The sequence below is a fragment of the Macaca thibetana genome, chromosome 8, assembly GCF_024542745.1.
Source record: "Macaca thibetana thibetana isolate TM-01 chromosome 8, ASM2454274v1, whole genome shotgun sequence".
Classification (NCBI taxonomy): domain Eukaryota; kingdom Metazoa; phylum Chordata; class Mammalia; order Primates; family Cercopithecidae; genus Macaca; species Macaca thibetana.
In genome coordinates, this window is record NC_065585.1 from 13,541,077 (window position 1) to 13,557,525 (window position 16,449).

Here is a 16,449-nt window from a genome sequence, read left to right on the forward strand (position 1 = left end):
TGTGATTTTTAATTTTTATTTATGTTTTTAAAATTTATTTTAGGTTCTGGGTACATGTGCAGGTTTGTTATGTAAGAAAACTTATTATACAGGGGTTTGTTGTACAGATTATTTCATCACCCAGGTACTAAGCCTAGTACCCAACAGTTATTTTTTTTTTATTCCTCTTCCACCTCACACCTTCCACCCTCAGGAAAACCCCAGTATCTGTTGTTTCCCTCTTGGTGTCCATGTGTTCTCATCATTTTGCACCCACTTATAAGTGACAGCATGCAGTATTTGGCTCTCTGTTCTTGCGTTAGTTTGCTAAAGGTAATGGTCTCCAACTCTATCCATGTGCCTGCAAAGGACATTATACTGTTCTTTTATATGGCTGCACAGTAGTCCATTTTGTATAGGTACCACATTTTCTTTATTCAGAAACAATTTAGGTTGATTCCATGTCTTTGCTGTTGTGAATAGTGCTGCAATAAACAAAAGCATTCATGTGGCTTTATGACAGAATGATTTCTATTGCTTTGGGTGTATACTCAGTAATGGGATTGCTGGCTTGAATGGTATTTCTGCTCTTAGCTCTGAGCAATTGCCACACAGATTTCCACAATGGTTGAATTAATTTATACTCGCACCAACAATGTATAACATAACTTTTTCACTACAATCTCGCTAACATCTGTTATATTTTGATATTTTAGTAATAGTTCTTCTGACCTACAAGAGATGATATCTGACTGTGGTTTTGATTTCCTTTTTTTCATTTTAATTTTAAGTTCTAGGGAACACGTGAAGGATGTGCAGGTTTGTTACATAAGTAAACATGTGCCATGGTGGCTTGCTGCACCTACAAACCTATCGCCTAAGTATTAAGCCCAGCATGCATTAGCTATTTTTTCTAATGTTCTCCCTTTCCCTCCTCCATCCCCCAACAGGCCCCAGTGTGTGTTGTTTCCCTCCCCATTTCCATGTGTTCTCATTGTTCAGCTCCCACTTATATGTGGTGTTTGGTCTTCTGTTCCTACGTTAGTTTGTTGAGGATAATGGCTTTCAGCTCCATGCATGTCCCTGCAAAGGACATGATCTCATTCCATTTTATGGCTGCATAGTATTACATGGTGTGTATGTCCCACATTTTCTTTATCCAATCTATCATTGACGGGCAATTGAGTTGATTCCATGTCTTTGCTATTGTGAACAGTGCTGCAATGAACATACCTGTGCATGTATCTTTGTAATAGAATGATTTGTAATCCTTTGGGTATATACCCAGTGATGGAATTACTGGGTCAAATGGTATTTCTGGTTCTAGATCTTTGAGGAATTGCCACATCATCTTCCACAATGATTGAACTAATTAACATTCCCACCAACAATGAAAAAGCATTCCTATTTCTCCACAATCCCGCCAGCATTTGTCGTTTCTTGACTTTTTAATAATTGCCATTCTGACTGACATGAGATGGTATCTCATTGTGGTTTTGATTTGTGTTTCTCTAATGATCAGTGATGTTAAGCTTTTTTTCACATGTTTGTTGCTCATATGCTTGTTCATGAATGTCTTCTTTTGAGAAGTGTCCTTTGCCTGCTTTTTTCTTTTTTCTTTTTTTTTTTTTTTTTTTTGACGGAATCTCGCTCTGTCGCCCAGGCTGGAGAGCTGTGGTGCTATCTCGGCTCACTGCAAGCTCCACCTCCCGGGTTCATGCCATTCTCCTGCCAGGACTACAGGCGCCCGCCACCACGCCCAGCTTTTTTGTGTAGTTTTAGTAGAGACAGGGTTTCACCGTATTAGCCAGGATGGTCTGAATCTCCTGACCTCATGATCCACTCGCCTCAGCCTCCCAAAGTGCTGGGATTACAGGCATGAGCCACCGTGCCCGGCCCTTTGCCTGCTTTATGCCTGCTTTTTAAAGAGGTTGTTTGCTTTATTTTCTTATAAATTTGTTTAAGCTCCTTGTAGATTCTGGATGTTAGATCTTTGTCAGATGGATAGATTGCAAAATTTTTCTCCCACTCTGTAGGTTGCTTATTCACTCTGATGATAGTTTCTTATGTTGTGCAGAAGCTTTTTAGTTTAGTTAGATCCCATTTGTCAATTGAACCCATATTATGAAAATGGCTATACTGCCCAAAGTAATTTATAGATTCAATGCTATTCTCATTAAACTGTCGTTGACATTCTTCACAGAAATAGAAGAAACGATTTTAAAATTCATATGGAACCAAAAAAGAACTTGTATGGCCAAGACAATCCTAAGCAAAAAGAACAAAGCTGGAGGTATCATGCTACTGGACTTCAAACTGTACGAAAATGCAGCAATAACTAAAACAGCATGGTACTGGTAGAAAAACAGACACACAGACCAATGGAACAGAATAAATAACTCAGAAATAAGACCGCACATCTACAACCATCTGATCTTCAACAAACCTGACAAAAACAAACAATGTGGAAAGGATTCCCTATTTAATAAACATTGCTGTGAGAACTGGCTAGCCATATGCAGAAAATTGAAACTGGATCCCTTCCTTACTTCTTAAACTTTCTTCCATTCTTTGGTTGCCTGTATTTGTGTGTGTGTGTGTGTGTGTGTGTGTGTGTGTGTATATATATATATATGTATATATACAGTTGGAATATACTGAGTTGGAATACTACTCAGCCATAAAAAGGAATAAATTAGTGGCATTTGCAGCAACCTGGATGGGACTGGAAACTATTATTCTAAGAGAAGTAATTAAGAAATGGAAAACCAAACATCGTATGTTCTCACTCATAAATGGGGGCTAAGCTATGAGGATGCAAGGCATAAGAATGACACAATGGACTTTGGAGACTCAGGGGCAAAGTGTAGGAGGGGGATGAGGCATAAAAGACGACACATTGGGTTTGTTGTATACTGCTTAGGCGATGGGTACACCACAATCTCACAAATCACTTCTAAAGAACTTACTGAGGTAACCAAATACCACCTGTTCCCAAGAAACCTATGGAATAATTTTTTTAAAATTAAGTTACATTAAATAATAGTAGTAATAAAAGGGACAGATGAGGGATTGGCATCTCTGTAGAGCAGTCACCCTGTAACAAATGGTAAATATTTTCTGAATTTCTCCTTTCAAAGAGGATCAACATCTCCTAGTGGAACTGTTAGCTGAAATGCAAATAAACATTTCCTGAAAATAATAATAGCAATGCCTTGGCCAGGCAGAGTGGCTCACACCTATAATCCCAGCAGTTTGGGAGGCCAAGTGGATAGATCACCTGAGGTCAGGAGTTTGAGACCAGCCTGGCCAACATGGCAAAACCCCATCTCTACTAAAAACACAAAAGTTAGTCAGGCGTGGTGGTGTGTGCCTGTAATCCCAGCTACTCAGGAGGCTGAGGCAGGAGAAGAGCTTGAACCTGGGAGGCGGAGGTTGCAGTGAGCTGAGATTGCACCACTGCACTCCAGTCTGGGCGACAAGAGCGAGACTCTGTCTCAAAAAAAAAAAAAAAAAAAAAAAAAAAAAAGCAACACCTTTAATGATGTTATGGGACAACAGTGTTATTAGAATTCTTTACTTTCTTTCAGAGAATGTATATTTTACATCTTAATGGAGTACTGTAGTTATCAGATTTAGATTCCATTTTCTGAAGATTCTTGAATTACAGGAGTTAAAGATTTATAAACAATGGTAATTCAACAAACCAAATCTGCAAAATGCTGAATATATTAGGTCGTCACACCCTGAAAACAAGCAATCCACAGGAGTATAATTTATTATCAAAACTGATCGTAAAATACACACACAAAATGCATAGTACAACTTCTCTTTTAACATAAAATGAGAAGTATACTACCTTCTACAAGGGATTGTAATGAATGCTAAACCTGTTATTAAACATTGATAAACACATCTGGCCTGAGCACATAGTAACTGCTTAATAAAAGTTGGTTCCCTCTGCCTCCCTTCTCTCAATTTTATTAAATCAGTTGATACATTAGTGTCCGAATCCTCCCCTTTCTTTGCCTCTTCCACTTTGTTTTTCCTTTCCCTTCTTCCTTGCTCCTCTTACACGTAACAATTTTACCTCTATTGAGAACATCAGAAATATTTTCAGACTATATTACATTCCATTATATTTCCATTAGGCAAAATACTTTTTTATTGAAACAGACTTGGAATTTACTAGTCTGAAATATTCTGGTTGTTCTTGAAAGCTGTGAATATGAATTACTCACTGGCCTTATCAAATCTTTTCCATGAGAATGAAGGCATGTACGTTTACCTCTAACAAGCTAAACATTCTTAGAGGACACCTTTAATTTGGAGTGTCAAAGCCCACTTTGGACTCTTGTGCTGGACATGAAGCATCAAATTCTCTGGTACTATACTCCTGATCTCCTCCTACTGGGAAGCTAGGCTCTGTAATTCTGACATTGGGAAAATGTGCAGCCAGGTTACTGTGACCTACAAGTTGCTTTATGGCTAAGAGAGAGATAGCATGTGGGGTAATGTCAGTCCCTTGTGTGTGTTTGTGCATGTATGTTTGTGCGTGTGTTATATAACATTCATGTAGATTTAAACTGCAGGGATGAATGAAGGGCTCTTTCTCTAGAAGGAGGAGAAGGAGAAGCCCCCAAAGAGTAAATTTAGGGATTGAGGTAATCCAAGAGTAGATTATTAGTACTCAGAATATTTTGCATATTTTTTCAAGATTTTATTTAAATCCCTTTTTATTTCTTTCCCGTATTTGGGGTCCAAATTTCAATAAAATCTGATGCGGATGATTTGGTGTTGGTAGTTAAACTCTAAAGGGACGTTTGGGCTTCCTCATATTGGCCTACTAATGAGATCTGAGTGGAAGTGGCAGTACTTATGTACAGGACACAGTGGTTCTGAAGTTACAGCATCAAAGAAAAGAATCCAGTGGCAGGACTGAATGTGGTGCAGAGAAGTAATCTCAGCTCATTCAGTCCCAGGAGTGGGCATGAAGTATCATCGGTGTAATGGAAGGGTGTGATTCTTCAGGTGAAAGTAGACTCAATATTTCAAGTCACATTGCTATGAGAGACAATCGCTGTAAGTTAGCTGAGCTTGAATCTCAATCGTTTTCCAATGAAGGCCAATCTTTTTTTTTTTTTTTTTTTACTTGTGAAAAAAAATATGCTTCAGAACCATCTTTCAGTTTTTTGTCATGTTGTATATATCCTCAATCCTTTGCTGCAACTAACCTACCTTCAGAGTTTCTGATATTGGATGGAAAGCCTGCAACTTCAGAATACTACAGTGATCCAGTGATTTCTCCCTTAAAAAGAACTCTTCATCTAATGAAATGGCCATTGATGCATAATTAAAGTGATGATTTTGATGGCCTTTAAGATGTGCTGAAAAATATAAACAGTCAGAAAGGATTCCAAGAATAAAAGATTCCTTATTCTAAGAAACACTTAACTCCCTCCACCTCCATACAGGCAGCATTTTATAAAAAGCCAACAACTGTTGAAAATAAATTATATGAGAGATGTAGTTGCAGTGCTGGGTATCAAAGTGTACAGCATTTGAAATCAGAAAGTTCTAGGACTGAATTCTAGCTCTTTGCTATACTTTTTTCTCTGATGATGCCAATACCATATACACATACACATCGTATATGTATGTATAACCATATATTTTTATATGTAGCAGGTAGTTGATAAATATTAATTTGTTCTCTTTAACTTCCTTTTACATATTTAAATGCTGATTTCTACCTTGTCTTCTCTAAGTCAAATGAGGTGTGTTTTCTGCTGGATTTAAAGAGTCAAGGAAAATGGTAAATACATGGTTAAACATAGATGAAAATTAAATGCACAATAAAATAATAATATCATGTGGAATTTTAATCATTTGTAAAATTTATATAAATGAAACCAAAATGAGAAAAACATAAGCTAATTGAACTGTTTTAAGATCCTTGTGTTGTCAGGAAAGTAGCAAAATTATAAATTTATATTCTAATAAAACGCTTGTGTTTTAGTCTCTAGGATAATCATTATAATAAAAGTAATAAAAATAATCTATGAGCTAAAGAAGGTGGGCAAAATAAAAATAAATTACTTGACTAATACTAAATAAATAATAAACCATCAAGTAAATACATAACTAAATAGCCAATAAATATATAACCACAGTGAAAAGAGTTGAAAAAAAAACAAGAATTTTTTCAAAGTGCGTAGAAAGTCATGGAAGTGGGCTTCTGTTTTAGAGTCATCTGAAAAGATCTTACAATGAGATGACAGGTTTTCTGAGATATGGCTCAAGCATAGAGGCCTGGCCTCAAAGGTTTGGTGATAGAGTGTTGCACTCAGAAGAAACAAAAATTACAAAGGAAGAATCGAGCTTGGTATCCTGGAGGAATAGGAGGAATAGTAAGGCTGCTGGAATGGAGTGGAGTTGAACTATTCCCTCCTAGGCACAGAGTGCTGAACTCTACAATATGTTTATAGCTCTATCAGAGCTCTACAGGATAAATGATATCAGCCTTAATTTATGGATTTTGATATGCCAAGTAATTAAGTGAATTAAGTAGCATTAGTAGGTACATTTTCATCAAATGTGTTTTGTAGACAATCATTTGAAACTAGTCTGCCATTAATGAGAGCAATTTGGAAAATTTACTTAAGCTTCACCTTACATATTTGATAATGGCGATAGCAGCAATAGTATGAAATGCAAGGGTAAGATGTGCTAAGAACAAAATCAGATAACGTAAAGTGCTTAACAAAATGGATGAAACATAAGAGTAAGAGTTAATTCATGAAATTGTCTCAGATATTTCATATGATAAGCAAAGGAGACTATTCTTTTTATTTTTTTTCTTTTTGAGACAGGATCTCACTCTGTAGCCTAGGCTGGAGTACAGTGGTGTGATCTCAGCTCATTGCAGCCTCAACTCCCAGGCTCAAGTGATCTTTCCACCTCAACTTCCCATGTAGCTAGTCCTATAAGTATGCACCACCATGACTGGCTAAATTTGTTCATTTTTTTTGTAGATATGCGGTCTCACTATATTGCTCAGGTTGGTCTTGAACTCCTGTACTCAAGTGATCCTCCTGCCTCAGCCTCCCAAAGTGCTGAGGTTACAGGTGTGAGCCTCCCCGCCCAGTCTGGGGACTGTATTCTGACCCAAATTATATTTTACTCAAGTCTTTGCTCCCTCCACTTCACCTCACATTCTCTTGAAATACCAAGGAGACAAAAGTGAAAGTGACCTAAGAAAAGATGCAGCAAAATGCTATGGAGTACAGCAGAGGAGGCACAGTAGGTTCAGTCTCAGGGAGTCAGGCATCATCAAGGGCTTATCAGAGGGAGGAATGTTTGAGCGAAACCTTGGAAGATGGGGAAGACATGGACGCTGGCTGAAGGAGGATGAAGCTGGGAACGCCATATGGCACTACTACATGTCAGTACTCCTTACTGGCCCCCAAGGACTCCTGTGGAATTGGTGAGTTGAACTGGCAACAAGCAACCTGCTCTCACCACTGGTCTCTGGAATCCTGGCAGGAGGAGACCCCACTACCGCCACAGACACTTGTGTTGGCAGGCAGAGCTGCTTAGAGAAGGGCTAGGGACAGAACTCCAGCCAGCGTGGGGCCCAGAGGGTTTGGGGCAGAAGCATCTGTAGTGGAGCATGACTAGGGCTGCACATCCCCCTAGGCTCCACTTGCTCCCATAGGAGACTTAGCCTTAGGGGAACTGTTGAACCTGAACTCTGCAGAGCCATCGTTCCCATAAGGCAGGGCCTGTATGACCTGAGCACTCCTTGGTCTGCTGGCCCCTCCCAGGGCCCCACACGTGCTTGTGGTGCAGCCTTGGGTGCCCATGAGTGGTACCTCCTAGGGACCAACATCATAAGTCCTGCGCTGGTGGAATACACCTTACTGCAGAGAGTTCCAGCAAAGCAATCTTCACGGTCACACAGCAGCCAACTCACACCTTCCACCCACTGCAGACTCCCCATGCCCCTTTGCCTCATGCCCTCACCCATGACCACCCCTGACATTGTTCTGCAGGAATGTGTGTGCGTGGGCAGACCTTGCCTCTCCTTCCCATCTAGCACTTATCTGTTTGTGCACCCTGTCATGCCACTGCTGCCAGTATGAATACACCCTGTGCCCCACCGCTCACACCACCACACCATGACACCACCATTACCGTTGGAGCATTGGCAGACATAGAGTCCACTGATCCCACCCCCATCAGCATCTTGCCTCTGTGCTATCACTGCTGCCACTGTGGAACTAAGCGTGGAGAACAGAGGACCCATCCCTGCCTTGAGGAGCCACCACTGCCCCCATGAACACGCACAGTCCTGTGCCCACAAGTGCCTCACCCCTAGCCTAACACCACCACCAGCATGAATGCATGCCCCCACTCTTCCCCATGCCATGCTGCTACCACCACTGATGCAAACGCCCAGATGGAGGCTAGTACCTGCTGACACTCCACTCCAGCTGAGGAGTGTGAACCCCACTGTGCTGCTGCTGACACATGTGAACAAGGACAGATTCCACTGCCATCATCACCCTATGAAATACTTCAGTTGGCACCACCCATTGTAGCACTGTGACCAGCAATCCACGAGCACCTCAGACTCTCCAGTGCAGCAGGTTCCTAACCTCAAGGAGTCAAAGAAAGGATATACAGTGGAATGTTACATCACTCTTTTAAACTGATAACCTTTATTCAGCTCAAGCCTCAAATTGTAGAGGACTACGTGCTCACAAACGGTGTTCCCGATAAGTCCTGCTCTCGCAAACGAAGCAGGGCTTTCCCGATAAGTCCTGCTCTTGCAAACGAAGCAGGGCGTTCCCCATAAGTCCTGCTCTTGCAAACGAAGCAGGGCGTTCCCCATAAGTCCTGCTCTTGCAAACGAAGTAGGGCGTTCCCCATAAGTCCTGCTCTTGTAAACGAAGTCAGGGAAAGGTCAGAAAAACAACAATGTGTCTTGTGACTTGGTCAACAATGTGTCTTGTGACTTGGTAACATTCCACAAACGACTGTATAAAATAAAGCAGAGCGCGCCATTTGGGGCGGCCGCCATGTTTGTCTTGTCTTGTGTTGTCTTGTGTGTTCATTCCTTTGTTTAGGAAACACACGGACCCCAACATCAAATGTTCAGGCAGGAATGGTTTGCTCCTTGCAGACTTTGTAAGTGGCTCCCCATGCTGTGGTTTTATATTTCTTACACACATTTTCTATTAATCAGGATTTTCTGTTTCCTCATTCACATCTCAACTCAACGATGAGCCTCTCATGGACATATATGGGACTGTGTTTATCATTCCATTCTCAGCACCTAGTGTAGTACTGGTCCAGAGTGAGTGACAGTAACTGGATTTTTTTAAAATTTTGTTTATATGGGGGTACATAGTAGGTGTATATATTTATGGGATACCTGAGATATTTTGGTACAGGCAAACAATGTATAATAATTACATCAAGGTAAATGGGATATCCATCACCTCAAGCACTTATCCTTTCTTTGTGTTACAAACAATAAAATTATACTTTTAGTTATGTTTAAATGTACAATAAATTGTTTTTGACTGTATGACCCTATTGTGCTACCAAATATTCAGTGTTACTCATTGTATCCAACTATATTTTTGAAACCATTAACCATCGTCCCTTTTCCTCGACACTACCCCTCATAGCCTCTAGTAACCACCATTCTATTCTGTCTCCATGTGTTCAGTTGTTTTAATAGCTCCCACAAATAAGTGAGAACATGCAAACTTTGTCTTTCTGTGCCTGGCTTATTTCACTGAACAGAATGATCTCCATTTCAACCTACGTTGTAGCAAATGACAAAATCTCATCTTTTTTTATGTCTGAATAGTACCCCATTGTGTATATGTACCATGTTGTCTTTATTCATTCATGTGCTTCCAAATCTTGGCTATACTGAAAAAGTGCTGCAGTGAACATGAGAGTGCAGATATCTCTTCAATATACTGATTTCTTTTTCTTTTTTTGAGTATATACCTAGCAGTGGGATTCCTGGATAATATGGTAGCGTTATTTTTAGTTTTTCAAGGAGCCTGTGAACTGTTGTCCTTAATGGTTGTACTAATTTATGTTTCTATTAACAGTGTATGTGGGTTCCCTTTTTTCCACATCCTCACCAGTGTTTGTTATTGCCTGTCTTTTGGATATAAGTCACTTTAACTGGGATGAGATGATATCTCATTATAGTTATAATTTGCACTTCTCTGACGATCAATGATGTTAAGAACCTTTTCATATACCTGTTTACTATTTGCATGTCTTCCTTTGAGAATTGTCTATTCAGATGTTTTGCCCATTTTAAAATTAGATTATTAGATTTTTTTCCTATAGAGTTGTTTGAGCTCGTTATATATTCTGGTTATTAATCCCTAGTCAGATGGGTAGTTTGCAAATATTTTATGCCATCCTGTGGGTTGTCTCTTTACTCTGTTGATTGTTATCTTTGTTGTGCAGAGGCATTTTAACTTGCTGTGATCCTGTTTGTCCAGTTTTGCTTTGGTTGCCTATGTTTGTGGAGTATTAATCAAGAAATCTTTGCCTAGTTCAGTGTCCTGGAGAGATTCCCAGATGTTTTCTTCTGGTAGTTTCATAGTTTGAGTTCTTAGATCTAAGTATTTAACCTATTTTGATTTGATTTTTGTATATGGTCAGGGAGGTCTAGTTTCAATCTTCTGCATGTAAAGAAGAAAACTGCATATGCTGCAGTTTTCCCAGCAGCATTTATTGAAAAGACTGTTTTTTCCTCAACGTATGTTCTTGGCACCTTGGTCAAAGATGAGCTCACTGTAGGTGTACACATTTTCTTCTGGGTTCTCTATTCTGTTCCACTGGTCTATGTTCTGTTTTTATGCCAGTACCAAGTTGTTTTGGTTACTATAGCTTTGTAGCACATTTGAAGTCAGGTAATGTGATTCATTTAGTTTTGTTCTTTTTGCTCAGGATAGTTTTGGTTATTCTGGAGCTTTTGTAGTTCCATATAAATTTTAGGACTGCATCTTCTATTTTAGTGAAGAATGCCTTTGGTATGATGATAGGGATTGCACAGAATCTGTAGATTGCTTTAGATAGTATGGACATTTTAACAATACTGATTCTTCCAATCCATGAATATGGAATTTCTTTCCATTTTTTGTGTTCCCTTCAATTTATTGCATCACTGTCTTATACTTTTCATTGTAGAGATCTTTCACTTCTTTGGTTAAGTTCAAAGTGTTTTTATTCGTAGCTATTGTAAATGGGATTACTTTCTTGATTTTGTTGTCAGATTGCTGGCTGTTCACATATAGAGATGCTAATAATTTTTGTGTATTGATTTCATTTCCTACAAATTTACTGAATTTGTTTTTCAATTCTAGCAGTTTTTGGTGGAGTTTTTAGGTTTTTCCAAATATAAGATTATATAATCTGCAAACAAGGATAATTTGACTTCTTCCTTTCCAATTTTGATGCCCTTTATTTCTTTCTCTTGTCTGGCTGCTCTAGCTAGTACTTCCAGTACTATGTTGAAGAGCGGTGGTAACAGTGAGCAACTTTGTCTTGTTCCAGATCTTAGAAGAAAGGCTTTCAGTTTTCTCCAATTTACTATGACAGTAGCAGTAGGTTTCTCATATATAGCTTTTATTGTGTTGAGGTATGTTCTTTCTATACCTAGTTTTTGACAGTTTTTATCATGAAGGGATGTTGAATTTTGTCAAATGCTTTTGTGGCATCAATTGAAGTGATCAGATGATTTTCGTCCTTCATTCTGTTGATATGATGTATCATTGATTGATTTGCATATGTTGAACAATCCTTGCATCCCAGGGTTAAGTCCCACTTGATCATAATGAATGATTTTTTTTTTGAGTGGCAGGGAGGATGGAGTCTCGCTCTGTCACCCAGGCTGGAGTGCAGGCTGGAGTGCAGTGGCGCTATCTCAGCTCACTGCAAGCTCGGCCTCCTGGGTTTACACCTTTCTCCTACCTCAGCCTCCTGAGTAGCTGGGACTACAGGCACCTGCCACCACACCCAGCTAATTTTTTCTATTTTTAGTAGAGATGGGGTTTCACCATGTTAGCCAGAATAGTCTCCATCTCCTGACCTCTTGATCCGCCTGCCTCGGCCTCCCAAAGTGCTGGGATTACAGGCGTGAGCCACTGTGCCCGGCCGAATGATCTTTTTAATGAGTTGTTGAATTCAGTTTGCTAGTATTTTTGTTGAAGATTATTGTATCAATGTTCATCAGATAAACTGGCCTGTAGTTTTCTTGTTTCCATGTATCTTTAGTTTTGGTATAAGGGTAATACTTGCCTTGTAGAATGAGTTTGGAACTGTTTTTTGGAACTGTTTGAGTAGGATTGATATTAGTTCTTTAAATGTTTGGTAGCATTCAGTAATTAAGCCATCAGGTCCTAGGCTTTTTGCTTAGAGAATTTTACATATGGCTTCAACCTCATTGCTTATTATTGGTCTTTTCAGGGTTTTAATTTCTTCATGGTTCAATATTAGCAGGTTTCATGTGTCTAGGAATGTATTCATTTCTTCTAGGTTTCTCAATTTATTGGCATATTGTTGCTCATAGTGGCCTGTAATGATCCTTTGAATTTCAGCAGTATTGGTTGTAATGTCTCCTTTTTCATCTCTGATTTTATTTACCTGGGTCTTGTCTCTTTTTGTATTAATTAGTCTGACTAATGGTTAGTCAGTTTTGCTTTTCTTTTCAAAAAACAAACTGTGATTCGTTGATCTCTTGTATTGTTTTCTTTATTTTTATTTCATTTATTATTTCTTTTTTTCTACTAACTGGGTTTGGTTTGCTCTTGCTTTTCTGTATGTTTAAGATGCAATGTTAGGTTGCTTGTTTGAAGTTTTTCTACTTTTTTGATGTAGGCACTTATAGCTATTAACTTTCTTTTGAGTGCTTCTTTTGCTGTACCCCATAGGTTTTGGTGTGTTGTGTTTCCATCATTATTTGTTTCAAGAAATTTGTTAATTTCCTTCCTAATTTCTTCACTGACCCACTGGTCATTCAAGAGCATATTGCTTAACTTCCATGCATTTGTACAGTTTTTTAAATTCCTCATGTTATTAATTTTTTAGTTGATATAGAAACTTGATATAGTTTCTTTTTTATTTTTTAAAGATTTGTTTTGTGGCATAACATATGGTCTATTCTTGAGAATAATCCATGTGCTGATGAGAAGAATGTTTATTCTGTAGCCATTAGATGAAATTTTCTGTAAATATCTATTAGGGTCATTAATCTATAGTGCAGATTAATTCTCATGTTTCTTTATTGATTTTTTTGGTCTGGATGATGCAGGGGCCTTTGAAAACAGTATGCTGAGAATAGATAGGGCTCAAGGACAGTATCTCCAATTGAACTTTTAATGAACTCCTGTAGGTGCCAAGAAGGCGGGCAGATAAGGAAGAGCATAGAAACAAGGAACTGAGTAGAAGGTTACATGTGGGAAAAGAAAGTTTGTTTTGCATTGCATTCTTTCTGCTGACGTGGGGTTTATGGAGTATAAATAAAGTGAGGCGGAGGCTCTGAGTGCGGCTGCCATGTTCTCTGTGTGTCTTTGTCTTTTGTGTGTTCTTTCATTCACCACCACCCCCGGCACAGACCCCAACAGGATGACATGTCCAAAACTGAAAGTGGGACACTGAAGTTTCCAGGTATTCTATTGTGTTCTTTCTATCTCTTTATCTCTAATAATATTTGCTTTATATGTTTGGGTGCTTCAGTATTGAGTGCATATATATTTACAATTGTTATATTCTTTTGCTGAATTTATCCCTTTCTTATTAAATAATGACTTGTTTCTTTTTATAGTTTTTGTCTTGAAATGTATTTTTGTGATATAAACATAGCAATTTGTTCTCATTTTTGGTTTCCATTTCCATAGAATATATTTCTTCATTCTTTTATTTTTAGTCTATGTATGTCTTTATAGGTGAAGCATGTTTCTTGTAGGCAACAGATCATTGGGTCTTTTTAAAAATCCATTCATCCATTCTATGCTTTTGATTGGAGAGTTTAGTCCATTTACATTCAGTGTTATTTTTGATAAGTCAGAACTTACTCCTGCCATTTTGTTGTTTGCTGTTTGTTTTATCATCTTCCCCTTCTTCTATATTTCTTTCCTGTCTTCCTTTTAGAGAAAACTTATCCTCTCATGGTAAGTTTTAATCTCTTGCTTTTTATTTTTTTGTGTATCTTTTGTATGTTTTTTTATTTGAGATTACTGTGAGGTTTGCAGATAATATCTTTTAAGCCATTAGTTTAAACTGATGACAACATTGCATAAACAAAGTAGCAAGCAAGCAAAGAAAAAAACCATTAAAAGTTCTGCACTTTAATTTTATCTTTCTGCTTTTAAATTTTTTCTTGTTTGTATTTATATCTTATTGTACTGTCTATGTATTGAAAAGTTGTTATTGCTCATTAATGTTCTTTTCTTTCAGTTTTCTTTCAGTTCTCATAGAACTGACCTGGAATCCTCCGCTTTTGTTTGTCTTGGAGAACTTTTATTTCTCTTTCATGTTTGAAGGATATTTTTCCTGGGTATGCTATTCTAGGGTAAAAGTTTTTTTTTTTTTCTTACAACACTTTAAATATGTCACGCTTCTCTCTCCTGGCCTGTAAGGTTTCCACTAAAAAGTCTGCTGCCAGATGCATTGGAGCTCTATTTTGTGTCATTTATTTCTATTCTCTTACTGCTTTTAGAATCCTTTCTTTATCCTTGACCTTTGGGAGTCTGATTATTAAATGTCTTGAAGTAGTCTTATTTGGATTAAATCTTCTTGTGTTCTATAACTTTCTTTTATGTGAATATTGATACCTTTCTCTAGGTTTGAGAAGTTCTCTGTTATTATTTCTTCGAATAAACTTTCTACCCCATCTCTCTCTCTGTCTTATCTTTATTACCAATAACTCTTATATTTGCCCTTTTGAGGCAATTTTGAGATATTGTAGGTCATTTTTTTTCTTTGCTGAGTATTTTTAAATAGCCTGTCTTCAAGAACACTAATTCTTCTGCTTGATCAATTCTGTAACTAAGAGACTTTGGTACAGTTCCTCAGTATGTCAATTGCAGTTTCCAACTCCAGAATTTCTCTTGATTCTTTGTAGTTATTTCAATCTCTTTGTTAAATTTATCTGATAGAATTCTGAATTCCTTCTCTTTGTTATCTTGAATTTCATAGAGATTCCTTAAAAAGGCTATTTTCAATTCACTGTGTGAAAGATTACATATCTCTATCTCTCCAGAATTCATCCCTTGTGCCCTATTTAGTTATTTGTTGAGATCGTGTGTTTTGGATGGTCTCTATACTTGAGAATGTTCATTGGTGTCTGGGCATTGAAGAATTAAGCATTTATTGTAATCTTCACTGTCTGGGATTGTTTGTACTTATCCATCTTGGGAAGGCTTTCCAGGTATTTGAAGGGACTTGGGTGTTGTAATCCAAGTTTTGGTTTTATTACAGCCATATCTGCATTAGGGGGCACCCAAGCCCAGTAACACAATGGCTCTTGGAGACTCACGGAGGTACCACCTTGGTGATCTTGGATAAGATTCAGAAGAATTCTCTTAATTACAAATCAGAGACTTTTATTATCTTCCCTTACATTTTGCCAAACAAATGGAATCTATGTCTAGCTGCCTGGAGCTGGGGGTCAGGTGGCACAGTAATCCCTATGGCCACTACCACTGGGACTGTGCTGGGTCAGACTTGAAGCCAGTGTGGTACTGTGTCTTTCCCAAGTCCTGCAGTTACCACTGCCTCACTACTACCTATATTTTCTCAAGGCCCTAGGGCTCTGCAATTATCAAATGACAAAGCCAGCCAGGCTTGTTTCCTTTCCTTCAGATGGCAAGTTCCCCCTTCCCCAGGTAGATTCAGAGATGCTGTCTGGGAACCGGGACCTAGAGTTGGAAATCTTAGCAATCTGCCTGATGCTTCATTCTACTTCAGCTGATCTGGCACCCAAGACACGAGAGAAGTCTTTCCCATTCTTCTCTCCCATTTTCTCACTAATAGGAATATTTCTTTGTGGCCACCACAGCCCCAGGCCCTACATAAAAGCTGCCTGGCTAACATCAATGCTCATGCAAGGCTCAAGGGCTCTTCAGTCAGCTTGTGGTGAATGCTGCCTGGCCTGGGACTCAACCTTCAGGGAAGCAGACTCTCTTCTTGCCCGGGATAGGTCCAGAAATCCCACTCAAGAGCTAAGGCCTGGAATCAGGGATTCTAAGAGCTCACTCTGTGCTGTTCCCCACTGTGGCTGAGTTGGCATCTAAGCTGCAAGACAAATTCGTCTTTCCTCTTCTATTCTCAAGTGGAAGGAGGCTTTCCCCATAGCAACTACAGCTGGGAATGTGCTGGGTTACACCTGAAGCGAGCATATCTCAGAGTCTCGCCAAGGTCCATGGT